The 24,200-nt window shown below is 39.3% G+C and overlaps 1 protein-coding gene across 1 annotated transcript in view; it reads right to left on the reverse strand.

Moving 5' to 3' along the window:
* Positions 1–23,438, reverse strand: part of MMRN1 (multimerin 1) — a 90,378-nt gene extending 66,940 nt beyond the window's left edge. Inside the window, exon 1 of the mRNA XM_077142864.1 lies at positions 23,344–23,438. The gene's annotated coding sequence lies outside the window, so the exon portion shown is untranslated. The remainder of the gene's footprint in view (positions 1–23,343) is intronic.
* Between the last annotated feature and the right edge of the window lie 762 nt (positions 23,439–24,200).

The following is a 24,200-nucleotide window of genomic DNA, read 5'->3' on the forward strand; positions in this document are numbered from 1 at the left end:
CAATAGGATATATGCATATATGTATTCAGATATTTATTTTAGGGAACTGGGTCACACAATTGTGGAGGCTAGCAAGTTCAAAATCTATAGGGCAGGTCAGCCTACTGGAAACTCAGTAAATGTTGATGTTGCAGTCCTGAGAATGAAATCTGTAGGACAGGCTGGCAGACCAGAAACTCAGACATGGTTTGATGTTAGAGTCTTGATGCAAAGTTTCTTTTTTACCAGGAAATACCTGCTTTTTCCCTGAAGGTCTTCAAGGGATTGAATAATACCCACACCCACATAAACAAGGATAATCTTTTTTATTTGAAATCAACTGATTGTGATGTTAATCAGAGCTATAAAATATCTTTGCAGAAACATCTAGTCTCGTGTTTAACTAAATAAGTGGGCATGATAACCTTAACCAAGTTGACACATAAAATTAACCATCACTGTCCAGCCCTTGACAACTTTAACATCCAAATATATCTCCTTAAACTATACTTAATCTCCAATAAAGAAAATATCAAAGGCATTCTGCCTAACATGATATAATTATCCTGCTTACAACTGAAAGGCACTAATCCTTTCCACAGAAGAGGATGCAAAGTCCTTGGGTGATGTTTGCTTTTCTCCTTAATATCCTGTAACTAGGATGTAAAGTCAACTGTATTTAAATACTATGATGTAAGGTAAACAATACTTAAATACTACGATATGGAGTTAATATATCTAATGTTTTATGACAAGAGGATAAGAAAGGGAAGAAAAGAAGTATATTTGTTTAAAAAATAAAGAAGAAATGTTCATAGCAATTACAGTCTTCATTTCTTTTTCTAATACTCATTCAATACTCTGTATTCCCCAGCAATCCTCAAGGGGTCATGTTTCTTCGCCTAGGGGGAAGACCCAAGCTTTCATACCTGTAGACTCTGGGCCATTAGTAGTCCTGACTGTATTACGTTATTGTAGTTTTCCATTGACTTTAATCAGAGGGCATGGTATTACTAACAGATTATAGGGATTTCCTATATTCCTGGCACTCTTTCTTACCTCTATTGCGTAGTACCAGCTCAATTTCCCCTTGGTAACCAGAATCAATTCCCCAAGCCAGTATAATAAGTTCCCTCTTTGCCTATTGATTCAGGGGCATGAACCCACAGTGGCTGGATAGCATCTTTAATTCCAGTTCAGTAGAATAATATTGTGTAACCTGGTGAAATCATTCCTTCTTTTGAAATTAAGACCTCTAGACCAGCAAAGCATAAGTTTGTGGGAACAAAAGCAAATATTTTTCTAGTGGATCACTAGGGGCATAATGCTTGATGTTACTCCCATTTTTACCCCTTGAATCCATGAGTCTTGACTGTGGAAGAAAGAGCACTATATCTTGGACACTGATTTAAAGCACATATAGCCACCTAGGGAACATTGCCACAGTCTTGCTAGATATTGTCACCTAGTTGGCACTGTAACTGAGTCTTCAAAAGGCTACTCCACTGTTTTATCAAATCAACTGTTTCAGCATGATGAATGGGGTAATACAAGTGAATTCCATGAGCATGGGCCAGTTTCTCTATTTCACTTGCTGTGAAGTGAGTTTGCTGATCAGAAGCAATGCTTTTATTCTGGAATACTATGATAATGGATAAGGTATTTTGTAAGTTCAAGGATGGTATTTTTGACAGAAACATGTTGTGTATGGAAGACAAATCTCTATCCAGAATAAGCATCTGTTCCAGTAAGAACAAAATGCAGTCACTTTCATGATAGGGCCAATCAACCCAATGTAACAAACCTGCCACCAGGTACTTGGCTGATTTTCTCAGGGAATGGTGTCATGTGTAGGTCTCTTCTGGAAGATTGAGTACTGAGCAATGTCTGTAGCCAAGCTGATGCTGCTAAGTGAAAGTCCATACTGAGCCCATGTATAAACACCATCCCTCCAGCAATGGCCACTTTGTTTATGAGCCCATATAACAGAAGCAGCTGGGAAGTGAAGCTGATTAATAACTACAGAATGGGTCATCTTATCACTTGCTCATTAAAATCTCCCTCTGCTGAATTGATTACAAATGCAACATAAAATGGGGGCAGATGAGTATAGGAACAAATATTGTATATGCTATTGAAGTTAAAGTTGTTACCAATTCAAATGAGATTGGTACAGATTTAGGGTATTAGATATAAAACCCATGATAATCACTGAGAAAATATATTTTAAAATATAAAAAGAAAATCAAAGGTTATCAAATAATTCCAGTACAAAAGAAGAAAACAATATAGAAAGAACGGACCAAAAAATATGTAACTTGACAAACAAAGAGCTAAAGTAGGACTTCTGGGAAGATGGCCAAATAGAATAGCTTGATTTCAGCCCTGTTGCATGGAAAAGTGAGAAAAGGGACAGGAGGGTGACTGAGACAGTAATTCAAGAGTACAACTTACCTGGGAAAGCCTTCTGCACCACCTAGGGTGGCTCTGGTATAGAGGCTTAGGAACTGAGAAGCAGAAAGCTGGACCCTGGTGCAGAGGTATGGAGTCCGTTACAGTGCATGGACAGGGAACCAGTAAGTAAGGAAGTAAGCCAGGCCACATTCCTTGAATGTGCTACCCTCATGGTGCTACCCTCACTGGCGCAGCCTGGTGACCTGTGACTCACCCCGCACTCCAGGCACACAAACTCCATCACCCACTCCAATTCCCTGTGCTCCAACTGTCCCCGCCCAAGTGCATCCAAACCACCTCTACTATATCCCTCCCTCGCACTACCTCCCCCTCCCTGTTCCCTGCAGATTGTTACCAGTGCATAAACGCCATAGGCACTAACCTCCATATCCAGCCATCACCTACCCCTCACCCACAGTGTTGCACAGCCTCACCCCACCCCCCCTGAGCTCTACGCATCAGTTTATGGCACTCCTAGACTAGCGCATGCACACGGGTCCCCAGTCATATCCTTCAGCTCTGGGAACTTCAGTTTACGGCAGTCCTAGAACCATGCATGCTCATGGCCCTTGGTCATGCTTCCCAGTTCTGAGAAAGTGCTGACCTGTGCAGCTGGGTCACATCTGCTCCCAACACAGGAAGGCATAACACTGACCTGCTGCTACAGTTCTATGCATGTGCACAAAGGGCCCTGTGCCCTAGACCAGTGCATACCAGGGTAATGCCCCCCAGACCGGTGCACCTGCACAGCTACATCTTCCCTGGTTGCTGGGTGCCCACACTCACAAGTGCCAGGCCTGCCCCATACCCTTCTCCCTGCTGCACCTCCATCCCACAAACACAAGGCCTTAAACAACTCCCAAAGCAAATCAATCCTATTTACATGTGACAAAAACAACAGGAGATCACTAAAAATATCACAATGCAGACAGATATAGCCATGCCTAATGACCAAATTAAAACACCAGAGTAGATACAGACATTGGAACAACTAATCAAAGATGTTCATATAACTCTACTTAATAAAATAAGCAGGATGGCATAAAGGAAATCAAAAAGACAGTAGAAGAGCATAAAGAGGAATTTGAAAGAATAAACAGAAAAACAGCAGATATCATAGAGATTAAAGACGCTGCTGACCAAATAAAAAACATACTAGAAGCACACAACAGCAGATCTGAAAAGACAGAAGAAAGAATAAGCAATATAGAGGACAGGATAACTGATTTTGAACACTCAAAACAGCAAATGGCAAAAAAGATGGAAAAATTTGAATTGGCTCTCAGGGAAATGATAGACAAAAACAAAACAAACAAACAAAAACACACACACACACACACACACACACAAAGATAAGAATCACTGGTGTCCCAGAAAAAGAAGAGAGGAGTAAAGACCTAGAAAGAGTAGTTGAGGATATGATGGGGGAAAACTGCTCAACCCTTAAAAAAGGACATAAATATACAAATCAAAAAAGCCCAAATGAACTCCAAACAGAATAAATCCAAATAGGCCTTCCCTAAGACACACAGTAAACAGTCTGTCAAATGTTGAAGAGAAGCAGAAAATTCTGAAAGTGACAAGAGAGAAACAACCTACTACATGAAAAGGAAACCACATAAGACTGAGTTCAGACTACTTAACTAGCACCCTGGAGGTGAGATGGCAGTGGGATGATATATTTAAGATCCTGAAAGAGAAAGATTTCCAGTCAAGAATCCTATACCCAGCCAAATTGTCCTTTAAAACTGAGGGACAGGGGCCACAGTGGCTCAGCAGGCACAGTTCTCATCTGCCATGATAGAGATCTGGGTCCAATTCCTAATGCCTGCTAGTGCAAAAAAACAAACAAACAAACAAACAAAAAAACCGATAGAGATTAAAATTTTCACAGACAAACAAGTCTCACAAGAATTTGTCAACAAGAGATCAGCCCAGTAAGAAATTCTAAAGGGAGTTCTGCTGGCTGAAAAAAAAAATCAGGAGCAGGAGGTCTGGAGGAGGGCACAGAATTGAAGAGTACCAATAAGGGTAACCTAAAGGACAAAAAAAGAGAAAAAGGGAAAAGAATATACAGATCTGATAAAATGAAAAAGATAAGATGGTAGATTCAAGATCGGTAATAACTTTGAATGTTAACAGACTAAACTTACCAATTAAAAGACAGATTGGAAGAATGGATTAAGAAATATAATCCAGCTATACGCTGCTTACAAAAGGATCATCTAAGACACAAGGATACAAATAGATTGAAAGTGAAAGTATGGAAAAAAATTTTCCATGCAAGTTGTAACCAAAAGAAAACAGGGGTAGCTATATTAACATCAGAAAAAATAGACTTTAAATGTAAAGACATCATAAGAGACAAAGAAGGACACTCTATACTAATTAAAGGGTCAATTCACCAAGAAGATAAAACAATCATAAATGCATATGTTCTCAATCAAGGAGCTCCAAAGTACATGAGATAGACATTGGCAAAACGGGAAGGAGTTGATAGATGTTTCAACAATAATAGTAGGAGACCTCAATACACCACTTTCCTCTATAGATAGAATAATGAGACAGAAGATCAGCAAGGACAGAGAGAAGTTAAATAACTTAATAAGGGAGTCAGACCTACAGACATAAATAGGACATTGCATCCCAAAACACGAGGATATACATTCTTCTCTAGTGCTCATGGAACATTCTCCAGGATAGATCATATGCTGTGGCACAAAATAGGCCTTTATAAATTTTAAAACACTGAAATTATTCAAAGAATTTTCTCTAATCACATTGGAATGAAGCTGGATCTCAGTAACCACCAAAGAACAAGAACATTCACAAATACATGGAAATTAAATAACACACTCTTAAACAACAGTGGGCCAAAGAAGAAATTGCTTGAGAAATAAACATCTATCTGGAGATGAATGAAAATGAGAATACAACTTATCAGAACTTATAGGATGTGACAAAGGCTGTACTGAAAGGGAAATTTATTGCCCTAAATGCCTATATTAAAAAACAAGAAAGAGCACAAATTGAGGATTTAACAGCTCACCTGGAGGAACTTGAGAAAAAACAGCAAACTAATTCCAAAGCTAATAGAAGGAGAGAAATAACAAAGATTAAAGCAGAGATAAATGAATGGGAGAAAAAAAGAACAATAGAAAGAATTAATAAAACCAAAAGTTGGTTATTTGAGGAAATCAATAAAATTGATGGGCCACTAGCAAGACTGACAAAGAAAAAAAGAGAGGGGATACAAGTAAACAAAATCAGAAGTGAAAAGGGGTGCCTAACCACAGACCCTGAAGAAATAAAAGAAATCATAAGAGGATACTATGAACAACTGTATGTCAACAAACTAGACAACTTTAATGAAATAGACAAATTCCTGGAAACACACAAATAAGCTACACTGACTCAGGAAGAAATAGAAGATCTCAATAAACCAATCACAAGTTAAGAGATTCAATCAGTCATCAAAAATCTTCCTACAAAGAAAAGCCCAGGGCCAGACAGCATCACAAACATTCCAAAAAGTACAAACACCAATCCTGTTCAAACTTTTCCAAAAAATTGAGGAAAAGGGAACTCTTGTTAACTCATTTTAATGAAGCTAATATTACTTTAATATCAAAACTTTGTAAAGATGCTATAAGGAAAGAAAACTACCAGCCAATCTCCCTAATGAGCATAGATGCAAAAATTCTCAACAAAACATTAGCAAACCAAATCCAACAACATATTAAAAGGATTATATACCACAACCAAGTGGGGTTTATACCGGGAATGCAAGGATAGTTCAACACAATGAAATCAATAAATGTAATACAGCATATTAACAAATTGAAAGGGAAAAATCACATTATCATCTCAATTGATGCTGAAAAAGCAATTGAAAAATTCAACATTCTTTTCTGATAAAAAAGAAAACTCAAAAAAATAGGAATCAAAGGTAACTACCTCAATATGATAAAGGAAATGTATGAAAACTGATAGACAGCAACATACTCAAGGAGAGAGACTGAAAGCTTCCCCCTAAGGTCAGGAATGAGACAAGGATGCCCATTGTCACCATTTTTATTAAACAGTGTGCTAGAAGTTTTAGCTAAAGCAATCCAGTGGAACAAAGAAATAAAAGGCATCCAAATTGGAAAAGAAGAAGAAAAAATTTAATTATTTGCAGATGACAGGACACTGTTCTGAAAAATCCACAACAAAGTTACTTGAGCTAATAAATATATTCAATAAGGTGGTGGGATATAAAATTAATGTGCAATTAATTAATCAGTAACATTTCCATACACAAGCAGTGACCTAGCTGAGGAGTCAGTTAAGGAAAAAATTCCATTCAAAATAGAATGAAAAGAATCAAGTACTTAGGAATGAACTTAACTAGGGACATAAAAGACTTGTACACAGAAAACTAAGTAACATTGCCAAAAGACATCAAAAGGAGATCTAAATAGGTGGGAAGACATTCCCTGCTCATGGATAGGAAGGCTAAATATAGTTAAGATGTCAATTCTACCCAAATTGATCTACAGATTCAACACAGTGCCAATCAAAACTCCAACAACCTACTTTGAAGATTTGGAAAAGCTAATTACTAAATTCATCTGGAAGGGAAACAGACCCTGAATAGCTAAAAGCATCCTAAAAAAGAAGAATGAAGTGTGAGGATTGACACTTTCTGGCTTTAAAACTATTATAAGGCCACAGTGATCAAAACAGCATGGTACTGCCACAAAGATAGAAGCATTGACCAATGGAATCAAATCAAGAGTGCAGAAATAGACCACCAAATCTGGTCAACTGATTTTTGACAAGGCTCCCAAATCCTCTGAACTGGGAGAAAATAGTCTTTTCAATAATTGGGCATGGAAGACCTGGATATCAATAGCCAAAAGAATGAAAGAGGACCCCGATCTTTCACTTTACACAAAAATTAACTCAAAGTGGATCAAACACCTAAATATAAGAACTGGCACCATAAAGCTTCTAGAAGAAAATGTAAGAAAACATCTTCAAGACCTAGTAATAGGAGGTAGCTTCCTAAACTTTACACCCAAAGCATAAGCAACAAAAGAAAAACTAGATAAATGGGTACTCCCCAAAATCAAATGCTTCTGCACCTCAAAAGACTTTGTCAGAAAGATGAAGAGGCAGCCACCTTAATGGGAGAACATATTTGGAAATCACATTTTGGACAAAGATCTGATTTCCTGTATATACAAAGAAATCATACAATGCAACAATAAAAGAACAAACAACCCAATGTAAGAATATGTTTTTGGGGGGTACACAAAACTTCAAAGTACCATACTCCACACTCTAGACTGCAAAAAGATCTAGTTTCTCTACACAGAAAATACATTCAATCCATCATAACATCTCAAAAGCCTTATGTAATTTTAGAAAAAAATGCTAAGTACAAATTCTCATCAAAATGTTTTATGAGTGTGGCTTGTACTGGGGCACAATTTCCCTCTGTCTGTGGACCTGTGAAACCTAAAGAAACAGTTGCATGTCTTGAATATATGGTGGAGGGACTGGCATAGGATAAATATTTCCATTCTCATAGGGAGAAATTGGAAGGAAAACAGGAGTTGTAGGTCCCAAAGAGTTTCAAAATCCAGCAGGGCATACTCCATTAGATTTCAACAGCTGAGAAACATCTATGCAATGATATTTTGCCCTCCAGTCCTGATGATGCAGCAGCCCTGCCCATTCCAAATGCATGTGCAGTGACCATGCTCTCTGTGGTAGTTAGAGTCAGTTGTCAACTTGGCCAGGTGAACATGCCTGGTTTTGTTGCTGCGGACATGAGCCAATGTTACATGAACCTCATCTGTTGTTAATTACATCTGCAGTCAGCTAGGAGGCATGCCTGCTGCAATGAATGATGTTTGACTTAATTGGCTGGTGCTTAAATGAGACAGTTTAATGTAGTACAGCCCAAGCAGCTCAGCATACCTCATCTCAGCACTCACAGCTCAGCCCAGGCCTTTGGAGATGCAGAAAGAAATCACCCCGGGGAAAGTTGTTGGAACCCAGAGGCCTGGAGAGAAGGCCAGTAGAGACCATCCTGTGCCTTCCCACATAAGAAAAAACCTCAGTGGAAAGTTAGCTGCCTTTCTTCTGAAGAACTAACAAAATAAATCCCCTTTTATTAAAAGCCAATCCATCTCTGTTGTGTTGCACTCTGGCAGCTAGCAAACTAGAACACTCTCCTTGAACACTGGGGAACTGGCCAGACTCTCTACAATTTCCAGGGCACAGGACCCAACTTCTCTCTGCACAAGGTGGTGACCAGAATCTCTGTGAATGTTGGAGCATAGGCCCCACCATCTCTGAGCATAATGATGTTATGAAGGAAAAGGACCTACACCTTTTCCAAGCACCAAGGCTGACTCACCCTTTCCACACACATGGATGAGTCTGTTCTCTTGACCTGAGGAGATATCTTCAGTCCAGACCTCAGCTTCCATAGTTCTGCCTCTGAAGCCTTTCTACCTTCAATTTGTCTCCTCTCTGTCCCTTTTAGTTCAGGCTGGTATGGTTTTGCACATACAAATCTCACAAAAAGCTTGTCAGTTTTGCCTGCAGTTCACAGGGTTCCAATCCATCAGAGAGAGGACTTTCCACAGATTCTTACTACATAACTGTATTTCAAATCCTGACTTCCATGGAAATGCTCACTGGTTCCATGTTCACTTAAAACCTCCCATGGAACCCTGTTCTTGAAAGCTCAGAATTTTCCAAACCATCAATTTCTGGTTTCTCTGTGCTCAGGAATTCAGTTATCAGCTTTCCTCTCTGCTCTCCCTTTCCTCTCTCATCAAGCTGCAAGGAGAAACCAGGCTGTACCTTCCACACTTAGCTTGAAATCTCCTCAGTTGAATATCCATGTTCATTACTCTCAAGTTCTGCCTTCTATTCAACATCAGAAGTCAATTTTACCAGATTCTCTGCCATTTTATAACAAGGATTGCCTTCCCTTCAGTTTCACGTTAATCATTTTCTTCTAAGCCTTCATCAGAAATACTTTTACCATCCATATTTCAACCAACAGACTCTTAGAAGCAATCTAAACCTTTTCTATCAATATCAAGCACCTCATAATTCTTCCAGCCTCTGACTATTACACAATTCCAAAGTCATTTCCACATTTTTTGGCATTTGCAATAGGAGCACCTCATATCCCTGACACCAAAATCTGTTTGGCTGCTCAACAAATACTGTGAAATGGGTCAGGTTAACAATGAGAATTTATTCACTCATGTGAGGTTAGAAAAGTCAAAAGTCAAGCGGTGCTTTCTCCCTGAAGACTGTGACTGCTGGAGACCCTTGGTCCTTATTTTGTCTCATATCAAGATGTATGCAGCATTTCCTGTTCTCTGTCTTTTCTTCTGTGTTCCATTGATGCTCAGCTTCTTGATTCCTTGGCTCTGTCTCTCTATGTCTGAATTACATTTTGCTTATAAAGGACTCCAGTAATAAGATTAAGACCCCAACACTATTTAAGAGCTGCATTTAAAACATGTTTTCTGGGTACATATAGCTTCAAACTACCACATTAGACTTGTATGTGCTTGACCTAAAGCTGTTCTGTTTATGTAGATCAAATAAGAATTTAGTAGACTGCTCATCTATTTTATTCTAGGCCATAGATCAACTAGCCAATGCCATAGATCTCTGGAGAAACTGCTTGACTCTGCTATCCATTATGGTAACCAAGCCCATCCTATTTTTGGCAATTAATTGCTGCTACTTGACCACTGCCATCCTGGGATCCAACTACCCATTGCATTTCAGGATCCCTGTTCAGTGGCAACAGTTCTCACTACAGGTTCTGACCTACAGAGAAAAAACAACTACAAAGTATCTCAAGGATTCTGGCACTCCCCTCACAAATTTCTTTCTCACAGTCATACTGAAAGCTGTGTGTCTTGCACACTCTTGGATTGGATAAGCAGATCTTACAGAAAAAACTACACTCATATTCTAATCTCCTTAAGCTTTGGAATTCTTTCTTTTGTGGCATATTTAAGCAGCCCTGATATTTCAACAAAATTTAGTGTAGACCTTATTTTGGCCCATGTTTAAACTAACTAGCTAAACAAACTTTTAGAGCTCTTTTTAATCCATTCAAGTCACAGCATTTAATCTAAAATCTTTGGTTAGTGGACCCATACCAATAAATTCAGCCTGATCCAACTTTGTTTCTTCCATCCTTATTCCAAAACTTTAAATTGGAAAATCCATGCATATCTTCTGGAGTATAGGTACCTCCACATGAGTCACATTTTGTGCCAGATCTTTCAAAGCCTACTATTAGTTGTTTAGTTATAAGTTTAAAAGTAAAGAGGGATGGTGTGGATGGATTCTGAGAAGAAGCATAGCATTTTTAAAGTCAACTACTTCAGAGGAGTTGAGTAGTTTCTACTTGAAGAAAAGCAAGGTTAACCTCCTCAGATAAGGGTAAAAGAGCTGTTTCTACTGACAAAGACTCAGCAGAATTTTGGGACTTAATGCTCCCAGCTCATCAGGAAATGCCCATATGTCCCCAATCCAATTTTGAGGATTTCATTCTGTGCCAGCTTGAAAGTATTATGTACTCCAGAAAAGCCATGTTTTAATCCTGATTCAACCTTGTAAAGGCAACTGTTTTTTTTTAATCCTGATTCAGTACTGTAGATTGGAATCATTTGATTAGATTATGTCCATGGAGATGTGACACACCCAATTAGGAGTGTAAACTTTTGAGTAGATGGAGATGTGACTCCGCCCAATCCAGGTGGGTCTTGATTTAGTTTACTGGAATCCTTTAAAAGAAGAAACATTTTGAAGAGAATCAGAAATGACAGAAACCTCAGAGCCAACAGAGAGCAGATACAGATGTTTGGAGAACAGACACTTCAGAGAACAGAGGCACAGATGTTTGGGGATGCTTGGAGCCCAGCAGGCATCGCCAGGAGATGTTAAGCAAGCCAGAACATAGAGAGAACCAAGGGAAGCTAAAAGATGAAAGCCAGCCTTGGAGAAGCAAAGTGAAGAACCTTCACAGGGACAGAAACTGAAAGCAACAGACACCAAGAGAAAGAGACTGGCAGATGCCAGCCACATGACTTCCCAGCTGACAAAGGTATTCCAGACCAATCATCCTTCCTTGAGTGAAGGTAACCTCTTATTTGTGCCTTAATTTGGACACTTTCACTTCCTTTGAACTATAAACTTGTAACTTTATTAAAATCCCTGTCATGGTTAGGGACAGGTGTCAACTTGGCCAAGTTGTGGTACTGTTTATCTGATTGGGCAAGCACTGGCCTGTCTGTTGCAATGAGGACATTTCATAGGATTAGGTCATGATCATGTCAGCTACATCCATAGCTGATTCCATTTGTAATCAGCCAAAGGGGAGTGTCTTCTGCAATTAGTGATGCTAAATGTAATCATGGGAAGCCTTTTAAGGAGGACTCAGAGGAGACAGGTTCCATTCCTGCTTTGGCTGGTGAGCCTCTCCTGTGGAGTTCATCCAGGCCATCCATTGGAGTCATCGGCTTCACAGCCTGCCCTGTGGATTTTGGACTCTGTGTTTCTATGGTCATGTGAGACACTTTCATAAATTTTATATTTGCAAGTGTTCCCTGTTGATTCTGTTTCTCTAGAGAACCCTAACTAATACATCTTGGTACCAAGAGTGGTTCTTAAGGAACAGAATCTTAAAAATGGGTTTTTATGAATGGTTTTCTACTTTGACTGGACCCAGAGACGCTAAGGACTCTGATTCCCATAATCAGAATGACACTCCCAATCCATGGAGTGAGTTGGCAAAGGAGATAGTCAAAATATCATCATTTGATTCTCCTAATGCTTCGCTTGTATGAAGCCAGACTCTGGGGGATAATGTTTTTGACACCTTTACAGAGTTTTGTAGAAATAAGGGTTATAGAGATGCTGGTTGGTTGTTGTTAGATACACTGTCTACATTAAAGGGTGAAAGGGATGGGCTTAAGGCTTCAAATGAGAAGCTTAAGCGCTGTCTGAATGATGGAGAGGTTTCTATGAGTATCCTGAAGGAAAATCTTATTTCCTGTAGCCGTAGACTTGAGATCTCTGAAAATCAGACTCAGAATCTTATTGTGAGAGTAGCAACTTTACAACGTAAACTGAAATCTCAGTCTTGCATGGTGTCTGCCGTTAAAGTGAGGGCATTGATTAGAAAGGAGTGGGACCCTGAAAAATGGGATGGTGACATATGGATTGATAATGATGTTGGGGGTGAGGTTGAAACCCTAGACCATGCTGAGCCTTCTCTAGATAACCCTGTAATAGTCTGCCCTGAGGACATAGCCACCCCACCTCCAGCCTGCCTTGAGGAATTGGCCACCCAACCTCCTCCTGAAGGGATTAGCCCTAGAGTGATTAATCCTGTTTCACCAGAGGAAACTGCAAATGAAGGCCCTGAAGCAAATGGCTGGAAGATATTTCTAATTCTTTTCATGACCCACCCCCACCACCCCTCATTTCTTCTAGACCTATAACTAGACTAAAGTTCCAACAGGCCCCTAAAGGTGAGGTACAAAGTATCACACATGAGGAGGTATGTTATACTCCAAAAAAACTGTGTGAGTTTTCCAATTTATATAGACAGAAATCAGGGAAATATGTGTGGCAATGGATGTTAAGAGTGTGGGATAATGGTGGGAGGAATATAAGGCTGGATCAGGCTGAATTTATTGATATGGGCCCACTAAGCAGAGATTCTGCATTCAATGTTATAGCTCGAGTGGTTAGAAAAGGTGTTAACAGCTTGTTTGGGTGGTTGGTTGAAACATGGATCAAAACGTAGCCAACATTGCCTGAGGTTGAAATTCCAGAACTGCCCTGGTATAATGTAGATGAGGCGATCCAGAGGCTTAGAGAGATTGGAATGTTAGAGTGGATTTATCATGCAAAGCCTGCTCTTAGACCCCTGGAATGTCCAGAGGATGCACCTTTTACCAGAACAGTGAGAAATAAGTTTGTGAGACTAGCACCATCATCCCTCAAGAGCTCTGTGGTTGCACTTCTCTGTAGGTCAGATATTACTGTAGGAACTGCTGTCACTGAGCTGGAATCCTTAAACACAATGGGGATGACAGGATCCCAAGTTGGCAGAAGCCAGGTGGCAGCACTTAATCACCAAAGACAGGGTAGACGCGGCTATTATAATAGACAACAAACTCAAAGGAGGCATCAAAATTATATGACATGCAGAGATTTGTGGCATTGGCTAGTAAATCATGGGGTGCCTAGAAATACAATAGAAGGGCAGTCAACTAAATTCTTGTTGGAGCTGTATAAACAAAAGAGTTCTAGGTCAAGGGAACAGAAGTCTAACCTGAATTGCAAAAACACAGAGTCATGGCCCCTTAATCACTTTCCAGACTTGAAACAGTTTACAGACCCTGAGCCCCTTGAATGAAGGGGAGGCCAGGTCCCTATGGGGGAGAAACCTGTTACACTGCCACAAATTTATACTGTTAACCTTCCTCTAAGTCTTCCACAATGAGACCGACGGCCTTTTACCAGGGTAACTGTGCATTGGGGAAAAGGAAATGATCAGATATTTGGGGGATTATCAGACACAGGTTCAGAAGTGACATTAATTCCAGAGGACCCAAAACATCACTCTGGACCACCAGTCAGAGTGGGGGCTTATGGAGGCCAGGTGATCAATGGAGTTTTAGCTCAGGTATGTCTCACAGTGGGTCCAGTGAGCCCCTGGACCCATCCTGTAGTTAATTCCCCAGTTTCGGAATGTATAATTGGCATAGACATACTGAGCAACTGGCAGAATCCCCACGTTGGTTCTCAAACTCATGCAGTGAGGGCTATTATGGTGGGAAAGGCCAAGTGGAAGTCACTAGAACTGCTCCTACCAAGCAAAATAATAAATCAGAAGCAATACCGTATTCTTGGAGGGATTGCAGAGATTACTGCCACTCTTAAGGACTTGAAAGATGCAGGGGTGGTGATTCCCACCACATCCCCGTTCAATTCTCCTATTTGGCCTGTGCAGAAAACAGATGGGTCTTGGAGAATGACAGTGGATTATTGTAAACTCAACCAGGTGGTAACTCCCATTGCAGCTGCTGTTCCAGATGTAGTATCATTGCTTGAGCAAATCAATACATCCCCTGGTACCTGGTATGCAGCTATTGATCTGGCAAATGCTTTTTTCTCAATAGTTATTAGTAAGGACCACCAGAAACAGTTTGCTTTCAGCTGGCAAAGTCAGCAATATACTTTCACTGTCCTACCTCAGGGGAATATCATCTCTCCAGCCCTATGTCATAATCTTGTTCTCAGAGACCTTGATCGTTTCTGCCTCCCACAAGACATCACACTGGTCCATTATATTGATGATATCATGTTGATTGGACCTAGTGAGCAAGAAGTAGCAACTACTCTAGATTTACTGGTAAGGCATTTGCGTGTCAGAGGATGGGAGATAAATCCAACAAAAATACGGGGGACTTCCACCTCAGTAAAATTTCTAGGTGTCCAGTGGTGTGGGGCATTTGAGATATCCCTTCTAAGGTGAAGGATAAATTGCTGCATCTGGCCCCTCCCACATCCAAAAAGGAGGCACAACGCCTAGTTGGTCTTTTTGGATTTTGGTGACAACATATTCCTCATTTGGGTGTGCTACTCCGGCCCATTTATCGAGTGACCAGAAAAGCTGCTAATTTTGAGTGGGGAACTGAACAAGAGGAGGCTCTGCGACAGGTCCAGGCTGCTGTGCAAGCTGCTCTGCCACTTGGGCCGTATGATCCAGCAGATCCAATGGTGCTGGAAGTGTCAGTGGCAAATAGAGATGTTGTCTGGAGCCTTTGGCAGGCCCCTATAGGAGAATGACAACGCAGACCTTTAGGATTTTGGAGCAAAGCCTTACCATCTCCTGCAGATAACTACTCTCCTTTTGAGAAACAGCTTTTGGCCTGCTACTGGGCCTTAGTAGAGACTGAACGCTTAACCATGGGCCACCAAGTTACCATGAGACCTGAGTTGCCTTTCATGAGCTGGGTGTTGTCTCACCCACCAAGCCATAAAGTTGGGCGTGCACAGCAGCACTCTATTGTAAAATGGAAATGGTATACACGAGATAGAGCCAGAGCAGGTCCTGAAGGCACAAGTAAGTTACATGAAGAAGTGGCACAAATGCCCATGGTTTCCACTCTTGCTGCCACATTACCTTCTCTTTCCCAGACCAGAGCTATGGCCTCTTGGGGAGTTCCTTACAGTGAATTGACTGAGGAAGAGAAAACTTGAGCCTGGTTTACAGATGGTTCAGCACGATATGCAGGTACCACCCGAAAGTGGACAGCTGCAGCATTACAACCCCTTTCTGGGGGGTCCTTGAAGGACAGTGGTGAGGGGAAATCCTCCCAGTGGGCAGAACTTCGAGCAGTGCACCTGGTTGTTCATTTTGCTTGGAAGGAAAACTGGCCAGAGGTGCATTTGTATACTGACTCATGGGCTGTTGCTAATGGTTTGGCTTGATGGCCAGGGACTTGGAAAGACCATAATTGGAAAATTGGTGACAAAGAGGTCTGGGAAAGAAGTATGTGGATAGACCTTTCTGAGTGGGCTAAAAACATGAAGATATTTGTGTCCCATGTGAATGCACACCAGAGGGTGACTTCAGTAGAGGAAGATTTTAATAATCAAGAGGATAAGATGACCCATTCTGTGGTTTCCAGTCAGCCTCTTTCCCCAGAAACTCCTGTTATTGCCCAATGGGCTCATGAACAAAGTGGTCATGGTGGTAGGGATGGAGGTTATGCATGGGCTCAGCAACATGGACTTCCACTCACCAAGGCTGACCTGGCTACAGCCACTGCTGAGTGCCCAATCTGCCAGCAGCAGAGACCCACACTCAGCCCCCGATATAGCACCATTCCCCGAGGTGACCAGCCAGCTACATGGTGGCAGGTTGATTACATTGGACCACTCCCTTCATGGAAGGGGCAGTGATTTGTTCTAACTGGAATAGACACATACTCTGGATATGGGTTTGCTTTCCCTGCACGCAATGCTTCTGCCAAAAGTACCATCCGTAGGCTTACAGAATGCCTTATCCATCATCATGGTATTCCACACAGCATTGCTTCGGATCAAGGAACACACTTCACAGCAAATGAAGTGCGGGAATGGGCACATGCTCATGGAATTCTCTGGTCTTACCATGTTCCCCATCATCCAGAAGCAGCTGGATTGATAGAACGGTGGAATGGCCTTTTGAAAACTCAATTACGGTGCCAACTAGGTGGCAAAAACTTGAAAGGCTGGGGTAATGTTCTCCAGGAAGCTGTGTATGCTCTGAATCAGCGTCTGCTGTATGGTGCTCTTTCTCCCATAGCCAGGATCCATGGGTCCAGGAACCAAGGGGGTGGAAATGGGTGTGGTGCCACTCACTATTACCCCTCGTGATCCACTAGGAAAATTTTTGCTTCCTGTCCCTGCTACCCTGAGTTCTGCTGGTCTACAGGTTTTAGTTCCAAAACGGGGTGTGCTTCCTCCAGGAGAAACAACAGTGATACCACTGAACTGGAAGTTAAGATTGCCACCTGGTCACTTTGGGCTACTTATGCCTCTGGATCAACACACCAAGAAGGGAATTACATTATTGTCTGGGGTAATTGACTCTGACTATCAGAAGGAAGTAGGACTGCAACTACATAATGGAGGTAAAGAAGAGTTTTCTTGGAATATAGGAGATTCCCTGGGGCGTCTATTAGTACTACCATGCCCTGTGATTAAAATCAATGGAAAACTGCAACAACACAATCCAGGCAAGACTACTAATGGCTCTGAAACTTCAGGAATGAAGGTTTGGGTCACCCCACCAGGCAAAGAACCACAGCCAGCTGAAGTGCTTGCTGAGGGTAAAGGGAACATGGAATGGGTAGTGGAAGAAGGTAGTGATAAATATGAACTTTGACCACGTGATCAGTTACAGAAACGAGGACTGCAATGTTGTTTTGTTCATGTTATACTATTTAAGTCGTAAGATATCAAGTTTAAGAATGAATGTTGCCCAAGGATTTGCACCCTATTCTGGAGAGATTTAATGTGTTTCCAGTTATATGCAGGACAGTTGAGTATTGTCAGGTAAACAAAAAATTTGTGCTTATTTGTTTTCATTTGGAAATTAAGTATGGTCTAAGGTGGTATATATATACGTGCCAGGTTGACAAGGGGTGGACTGTCATGGTTAGGGACAGGTGTCAACTTGGCCAAGTTGTGGTACCTGTTTATCTGATTGGGCAAGCACTGGCCTGTCTGTTGCAATGAGGACATTTCATAGAATTAGGACATGATCACGTCAGCTACATCCACAGCTGATTCCATTTGTAATCAGCCAAAGGGGAGTGTCTTCTGCAATTAGTGATGCTAAATGTAATCATGGGAAGCCTTTTAAGGAGGACTCAGAGGAGACAGGTTCCATTCCTGCTTTGGCTGGTGAGCCTCTCCTGTGGAATTCATCCAGGCCATCCATTGGAGTCATCGGCTTTGCAGCCTGCCCTGTGGATTTTGGACTGCGTTCCTACAGTCACGTGAGACACTTTCATAAATTTTATATTTGCAAGTGTTTCCTGTTGATTCTGTTTCTCTAGAGAACCCTAACTAATACAATCCCCTTTTTAAAAGCTGTTCCAGTTCTGGTATATTGCATTCCAGCAGCTTGCAAATTAACACACATTCCTTCCCAATAGATGCCTTAACTTTAATATCAAACATGCTGTTGGGTTGAGAATTCAATTTGCATTGTAATTCAGTTACTCACAGGATTAGAGTCTGGGTTTAATCTCATCTTTGCAGCTGCACAAGATAAGTCTCTCTTTCAAGGCAGACGTAGAAACGTTCAGGTAATTTATGTAGCATTTAAGCTGTGAATTTGAAGACCTGACTTCATCCTTTTTCTTTTTCTACTTTCTCTGGCACATTTAGAACCAATCAGACAATCTCATAATGCTCCTTAGTTTGACAAAAATATTCTAAGATTTCAAATAAATAATCACCCAGAACCTTGCCTCTTATAAATATTTGATTAGAAGTATCCAGTGGTGATATTTTGTGCAGCTCTATTGCCACATCATACCACAGATTATCAGCCTCTTCTTAGAAAAAATAGAGGGCTTTAAGTATTTGAACAAATTACTTTTATCCAGAATATATAATAAACTCCTATAAATTAATAATATGAAGCAAAGCAATCTGATTCACAAATTGTCAAAAGACTTAAGATCTTCAAAAAAGAAGATATAAAAATGGTCTACAGTTGGGGTGTAGGGTAGTTCAGTGGTAGAATTCTCACCTGCCATGATGGAGACCCAGGTTCGATTTCCAGTCTCCCAAAAAACAAACAGGCAAAACAAATAAACACAACCAACAAACATGCAAAAATTCAAAAAGTCGTGCTGCAATAACAGGATACTCATATGGAAAAATAATGAAATATGATCTCACCATAACAGTATACAAAAAAAAGTCACCATGCGCATGAAAAGACACCTAGCATCTTCAATCACAAAAATGCAAAGCAGTTAAATTTACACAGGTATATCATTTCACACCCATCATAACAATTAGGAGAGTTAAAATAGCAACAACAAAAAGTCACAACACCAAAAGTTGAGAGAGTGAGGCAGCCAGAACTCTCACACACTCCCAATAGAAGTATAAAATGGTGCCAATTTGGGTGAACTGTTTGGCAATTATAAAGTGCACCCATATTTCCCCCATTACACTGGAATTTTACACTTAGTATTTATCCAAAAGAAATAAAAACATAGGTGCACAAAAAAAGTGGTATAAGAACGATCATAACAACCATAGTCACAGTAGCAGCCTGAAACTAGAAACAGTCCAAATGTACATCAAGAGAAAAATATAGAGACAATGTATAAAATATTCATACAATGGAATACTACTCAACCTGAAAAAGGAATGAGCTACTGGTAAATGCAATACTATAGATGAATATCAAAATAAAGATATTGAGCAAGGGAGGAGACACACAGAAAAACACATATGTTACTGTTCTATTTATAAGCAGTCAAAACAGGAAATGCTAATTTATAATGGTAGGAATCAGAAAGTAGTTTCCTCTCAGCTTTGGGAAGACTTGGAAGGGCCTTGAAAGACCTTTCCAGGATGATGGAACTATTTTACCTTTTGTTTTGGGTGGTTGATAATGGATATATATACAACAGTCAAAATCCATTGACTTGTACATTGATGGACAATTCATTCACTTCAGTGAATTGAATACATTTTATTATATGTAAATTATACATTAGTTTTTTAAAGTACAAGAAACAAATTTAATACAATTGAAAATCAAGAATGTTTGCCCATTTGTAGCATTTTATTGATCTTTCTTAATTTAAGTGTGCAAGTTTTCCATTACCAAAAGCAATAAATCTAGTATTTATATTCTTCTGAGGAGCAGAGAATATCTACAGGGCAGAAAGTCATCTTAAGTTGAATTGATATTTACCAAAAAAATCCAATATTAGTAGAACACAAAATGGAGGAAAAACACAGTAGAGAAAAAATACAGTAGATTTCAATGTTAAAAAACAGCACTACAATCCAGGTTTCATAAAACTAGGTCAGTAGACTTTCTGTACCTAACTCTGTCATCACAGATATTCTCTTAAAATCACCTAAATCTGGTTACCTTTATCTTTAGAATTTGGAAGATTGGTCCTAATTTTATTAAGGGGGCAAAAACTGTTAAGTACTGTTTCTAACAATGTATGTATTTATACTTTTATTTTTAAGTCAAAATAATCTTGATAAAAATGGTACAACATGAGGAATATGGATTTCCAAAGCAACAGAAATGTAATAATAAGTAGTTGAATAGAACCCAACAATTCTTTCTCTTAATTTTTAATTTTTCCTTTATTAGAGTAGTTGTGGGTTTACAGAGCAACGATGCAAAAAAAGGAGGGTTCCCATATATCATCTTATCACCAATTCCTTACATGGGCGTGGAACATTTATTGTGATTGAAAGCACATATTTACAATTATGTTATTAATTAAAGGTCGTGGTTTAACTTTCAGTTCTCTGTGTAGTGTAGTTCCATGGACTTTTAAAAAACGTATTCTCTTACTATATATACAACCTAACACTTTCCCTTTTATAATCATATATAGATATATATTTCAGTCCTATTAATTGCATTCACAGTGTCATGTTACCATCATCACCATCCATTACTGTAACATTTTAAGCACTCCAAATACAGCAACAATTTCCACACCTCTTATAGGAATAAAGTTAAAGAAGTATGATCAGTCTATTGGAAAGTAATTGTAACACAGAAAAGTCAGCAAAATAACTAAAGCATATGACATCTGAGAGGGTTAGTTTTAATAAACAGCAGGAAAGGTGGTTAATGCACTAGCCCAATTTATATAAAGTTAGTTTAACTTTACAGATACCCCAGCTGCTAAGTCTCATTAGCGAAATATTTTTGGAAATGACCAGATGTCATTAGAAAGTATTATAATCAGGACAAAATTACAAAAATAGCTCACAAAACACATTATGTATAACTGAATTATTCTCTGAAATTGTGGATGTGTAACATGTAATCAGCTCCTTCGTTAATGTTATCATTACTGTTCTGGAAAGGTGAATTGAAAATTGAAAGGTAGCCCAGCACAGGATTTAGTACGCAACTTGCAACAAAACATCATTGGATCAAAGAAGGTGAACGATATCTTAGCGTCCAAGAAAATGAATCAATACTAAATGAGCCATTTCTAGATTTATGGTAAGAATATTGATTATAATATGACAACTTCCATTCACCAAGAGCAACTTTTGACAAACACGGAACGCTTTTAAATAATACTCCTAGCTCAATCCTTCAGTTCAAAAAAGAAAAGGCATAGAATTTATTCACACACACATTTATATTCATACAAAATAACACTTGTTTTTATAATCAGGAAAAAATATTTTAAGAAAACAAGTGCATCCAACCACAATCCTCGACTTTTGGAGATTTTATATATCATTATTAGAAAATAGCCATGTTTCCTTGGAGTGCTTTAATATATTAGAATAAACAACTCTTAAATTTAAGAAATGTGTTGCCACTGTGTTTTCTTCAAGTTTACAAGTGAAGTTCTAGGTTTCAAGTATGAATTTTCCCAGCTTGAAATTTAAACTTAACTAGATTTTCCCATACACTCCAATAAAATTAAGAAATTGCCTCCATTAGCATTTGCAGTGTGTTATTTAGCTTACTGTACGCAAATCATCAGGTTAAATTAAAGAAACAGTAACATAAATTATCTACTTAAAACATTCAAAAGAATGCTTGGGATTTGCACTCAATAAAGCATGTCAATAAATTCCTTTCTCTTACATGTACCACTGCTTCTGCTTCCAAATCCCAGTATGTAGATAATATTCACTCACTTAATAAAAAGCCCAAGGATTTTCTTACCCCTTTCTGATATTTGCACAGACCTCTTCCCTCGGAATCCTTTAACTATTTCTTTTAGAATCACAAGAAAATGCAGTGTAGAAAGAAGGCAGCATAGCAAACAATATCAGGTTTGTCCAAGAGACCTTTTCTAGCATCCTCCCTCTATAACGTACTGCTGGTGTGGTGTCAGACATATTTCTTGTCCTCGCCAAGCTTCAGTTACCTCTTGGCTATTCTGCTTCCAAAAATCATGTGTCAGTGCATATGAGACTGCTTTATATAATGCAAAATAATTTCTTGGAAAAATTGGTATATGATAATATCAAAAAACTAGAGCTATACTCTACTAGTCTTCTGCATAATTTCCTTTATATTTTTTCTTCTCTTGTCTTGGCAAGAGCCTAGACCCACTATGCTTGAATATTTTGATCCTCAAGGCAGCCTTTTTTTTTTTTTTTACCCTAAGTACCAGAAAGCCTTCTGTGTGCCTCACTTGTTTTATAAACTGCTCTTGAACATTTTTTGAGTTTTCCTCATTTATGTCAATAAAAGAGCAGATTAACACTGACCTTCTCCTGATAATAATAATAATACTGACAGTTAATGCTTATTATGCACTGACCTGCCAAGAACATTATTGTCATATAACCGTACTACCTTATTTAATTTCGTGAACAATTCTGTAACGAATTGTTATAACCCTGATTTTACCAGGAAGTTAAGGAACTGCCCATGATCCAGTAACTGTGAAGTCACAGAACAGCTATTTCAACCCAGGTCCTTTGACTCTCTCTAGGGCTTAACTAAACTCTCTCCCCTAAGTTAACCTGATTCACCTATTATCTTGGATTTTTAATAATTATAATGACATATATAAGCCTACTCCTGGTTTGTGAGAAAACAAGAAGAAACCACAAACAAAGAGACTTGGTTTCAAAGAAAGCAGTCATATTGAGAAAAGGCACCAACTTTTTCTGTGGTTTCCACACCCAGAGCAATCAGAGCATCTGTGAAATTAAAGAAGCAACATATCACCTCCAAAGGATGAACAGTCTAACAACACAAAGTTTGTTGATTTCGTACTTGATTCGGTTTATCAACTAAACAGCTGAATACTGTGCCATAAGCTGTAATAACATGATAACAGTCTTCAACATAAATGCTGTTCTTCAGGCTATTTTCATGTCCTGTTAAATTCTACCAGTAAATTTTCTCTGTCCACACTTCTACTGAATCGTGGTAAATGAGACACATTTTCAAGGGAAACTAATGCCAAATAAATTACTTCCTGTGCTACTCAAAGTAAAGAGAACTGTCATCTTATTGGAAACAACAGTGGCAAACCTTAATTTTAAAATTGTTTTAAGAAGCAGATTACTGAATTAAAAAAAAAAATCAGTTTCCCTTACCTTAATATTCTTTGTCTGTGGAATAAAAACTAGATACTAACATGTGGCCTCCGTGGGCCTCTCCATGGCTGTCTCCAAATACTGTTATCTTCAGTAGCAAAGAAAGGGGAGCTTGAGGGGGGAAAACACAACAAACCCTTACAATGGCCCTGCCATTATTCTTTCAGTGGATGCCTAGCAACAGAAGCCCAGAGACCTAGAAACTAAGATGCCTGAGGGCACTGACCCCCAATCTGCCTCCTGTCCTTTCAGTGTTGCGTATGATTTTTGCTAAAAAAAAAAAAAAAAAAAAAAAAAGGTGTTATCAAACTCAAAGGTTTAGCTGCAACTGTGATTGAAGCGTTCAGAATAATGTAAGGCTAGGGGAATTGTTTCCAATATCCTGATAGTGCTATATATTTTTAATTAACAATCTATAAACTAGTATTGAAAACAGATAATATATAATTTTAATGGTAAGATTTAGAAATTTAATTCTATTTGCTTTAGGAACCAGAATACATCAGTGGAAGCTGGAGTAATCTGCTCTAGCTTTTTGATTAAAGGCTATTGCTATAGCCCTGGGTTGCATTACTGAGAACAGTTCATATTCGGACACACCACACTGATAAAATCTACCCCAATTGTTTTCTGAAGCATTACATAGTTTCTTATGCAGCTCCTTTAAAATGTGTGTGTGTAGTGGGGGGTGGAGGGACAGTTATTGACTGTCTGCATTATAGGCAGAGTTTCCAGAGCACAGAGAAAACTTCTTGGTGCACCCAGGAGTTGATCCTTTTACACACCCTCCTCTGCTGCAACGTTTGTCACTTTTCTTCTGTGGAGTACATAGATTTTCTCCTGCACGCAGAAAGCGG

Source organism: Tamandua tetradactyla, chromosome 24 (genome assembly GCF_023851605.1).
Source record: "Tamandua tetradactyla isolate mTamTet1 chromosome 24, mTamTet1.pri, whole genome shotgun sequence".
Taxonomy (NCBI): Eukaryota; Metazoa; Chordata; class Mammalia; order Pilosa; family Myrmecophagidae; genus Tamandua; species Tamandua tetradactyla.